At 38.3% G+C, this 2,949-nt stretch overlaps 1 long non-coding RNA gene across 1 annotated transcript; it reads left to right on the top strand.

The window, feature by feature from the left end:
• The first annotated feature begins 698 nt into the window (after window positions 1-698).
• Window positions 699-2,704, top strand: LOC146482453 (uncharacterized). The gene is made up of 2 exons (XR_014864149.1): window positions 699-1,086; window positions 2,000-2,704. It is a non-coding gene; the product is annotated as an uncharacterized LOC146482453 (long non-coding RNA).
• The last annotated feature ends 245 nt before the right edge of the window (window positions 2,705-2,949 follow it).

Raw genomic sequence — 2,949 nt, 5'->3', positions numbered from 1 at the left:
CGTACCCAGAGTCGTCAGGCTTTTTGGTCAGCGGGGCAACGCCGGGAAGACTCTGGGGACATCGAAAAAATTCAATTTTTTTGATTGGCTGTTCCGTAACGGTTTCCATTGTTTTACCGCAGAAATCCTGCGGTAATAAAATTCGATGTCCCCAGAGTCTTCCCGGCGTTGCCCCGCTGACCAAAAAGCCTGAAGACTCTGGGTACGAGATTGTAATATTACTTGAAGCATAAGCGGGGAATAAACATCGACGAACGAGGGGGAAGCCAGGCATAAAGAACTGAGAAACACCTGTTTTTTGCGTCACAATGTTGATTGCAGCTACTTCAGTTATTATGTTTAAAGTATAAACATGAAAATCAGAAAAAAGTAAAAAAGAATCACTTTATATGAATGGTGTCGTTCACCCAAAGAAAAAGTACGTGTCAGATAGCCGAGTTTCACGTTGATCCCACACAGATGTGCGTAAAATCTCCTGCGCAGAAGTGAAAATCGGATCGAAGAGTTTCCGATCGGTAACTGATTATCTATATCACATTAATAAAAAGAAGTACTGACGAAATAAAATGATTCACAGCCGGAGTCTTAACTTTTTACTGCCGTTACAGGATTTTCACCTTTCCTTGCTCGTTGCTCGTTTTCAAAAAGTATCAGTTTCCGGTTTTTCAGGGTAGTTTCATGGTAATCTCGTACCCCGATCTCAGTCGTCGGTTCGGGAATGTCGAAATGTGAGATCTGGTAAAGTTCGATACAACGCCATTTCTGGTTGGTTACCAGAATTGAGAATGCCTCATTCTAATCTGCTCTGTGATTGGCTCTTTCCTTCTGTGTTTGGTTTTCGCTCAGTTCGGGGAAGAAACAAAAACACGGAAAAGTTTTCGCTACGATTAAGATTGTCATGCGACGTTTTAATACATACATGCCCATTGTGTGGGGAGAGAACAGTGAGAAATTGTTTTTTCGGAAGACAACAGCGGCTTTGGCCGAAAAGAGTTTGCAGTAACGAACTTCAAACGGCCTTGCCAAATTACACAAGTTTCCAACACGATGGATATAAGCTTGCTTACTTTTGGGGATAAAATGGAGGTAGGTCATATATTTTTTTTTGGTATTTCTTGACAAAAAATGATTTTTTTTAAAATGATTATTTATTTAGTAAACGCAAATTAATTTCCCCAAAATACTTTACCTTGAGTTCCTGAACACGCGCGCCGCATTTGCTAGCATATTTTCAGTTTTTGTCTTCTGCTAAAAGACTATTTTCCTTCTATAAATTGAACTGGACTTTGAGTAAGAGACTTCATAATATAATATTAGTCCTTTGAGACCAGTGTGCTTATTCCTTCAAGATCCATACAACATCTCTCATAGGACTTTGGAGAAATTGATAGAGTGTCCACACAATATTATTATTCATCTGCTGGTGAGATCAATATCCCTCCCACCCCTCAGCTAAGAGAAATGAAAAATGTCCGACTTATGACCGCCAAAATAATAGTAATGAAACCCGTACTACAACAGAGAACACCTTGTCTGAACCGATTAGGGCCCTTTATGTAAGTGTAGTTAGTTTAATTTTATCCCCTCTCTCCCACCTGCTGAGTTAAAAAAAATTTGGATCCAAAATATAAAACTAGCCTTCCTCTAAAATAAAGATGGGGACATTGGTTTACATGTCTGCACCACCTAATGTTTTGCAGGTCTATGCTTGTGATAGGCTTTAGAAAAGAAGTAGTTTTAAAAGGAGGACATGCCTCTTTGGATTTGACATCACTTATAGTTTTTAGAATCTTTTTGCCATTGTTCTTTTCTTCAAGATAGGGGAATTTCTCCATTATTTTATCATTAGTATGGAGTCCTTGAAGTACTAAACACACTTCATTTACTACTTCCATTGTTAATCCTTAGCACATTCTCTGATACAAATAGTTATCACTGGCCTCAGTTTCTCCTTTATTTCTTGTTAACTCTGCCTTAATTTCTTCCACCTGATTTCTAGGGAGAAGCAAGTTCCTAAAGTTCCTATCAGTGATGTGAATATCTTCAAGGGCTAAAACAGCTGGACACAGCTCAACACATAATTAAGAGCAATGACAGTCATTTCGGACAACAGATATCACAACAGCTGCATTTCTCACACAAAAGCCAAAACCAAAGTGGTTATAAGCAAAAATTTTCCCCTGCACAGATTTCTGGGGTATTTACACTAATCTGTCATGATGGGTTGCATTTCTTCAATATTTGCACCAATATGATTGTTGTTAAAGTAAAGTTTTGATGTAGCAGGCTTCCCATCTCTTCCACTTTCTTGGAAAAAACTTTCCATAGTTTGCGGAAGACCAAAATGAATAAATTATTATCCTTCCAACACAATGAGAATCAAACCCCATTCCCAAAGATTGTGGCAAATAATATTCATTGTCAGTCTGTAGAGAATGAGACTGAGTCAAAAGTGCATTTTGAGGAATTTGGGGAGTAAGGTAGAACTGGTGATCCCCAAGCTTTCCACCCAAAAAGGCACCCCCAAATCCACACAGTACTAATGATGAGTAAATAATAGGCTGACAGGCTTAATTTTTGACATTGGTGGTGATAAGTTCATCTGCTATGGGCGAAAATATGTAATCAAACTGGTCAACATTACTTTGTGTTAAGATAGGAGGGCCTTTGTAGTACTCCATAAATCTTTCATATTCAAACTTTGTATGATTGTAGTTTGGTTGTTTTTCTGTTGCTGTTGTTGTCATGACAACAATCTTCGCTGTAGGGAATACTGAGGAAAGTGTTCCTCGTTTGCTGTACTCTGAAGTTGTGCCCCCTGAACAAAGATGCAATTAATTAAGAAAAAACTGTAGTCATTCACTGGGACGTTGTTATTCTTTCCATTAGAATAAGACAATATAATTACCAGAAAATGGATAATGAGAAGGCTGAATAAAAAGGGATTCT

The sequence above is a fragment of the Pavona decussata genome, unplaced genomic scaffold (genome assembly GCF_977016875.1).
Source record: "Pavona decussata unplaced genomic scaffold, jaPavDecu1.1 SCAFFOLD_46, whole genome shotgun sequence".
Lineage (NCBI taxonomy): Eukaryota > Metazoa > Cnidaria > Anthozoa > Scleractinia > Agariciidae > Pavona > Pavona decussata.
This window is presented reverse-complemented; position numbering and strand designations above follow the sequence as displayed.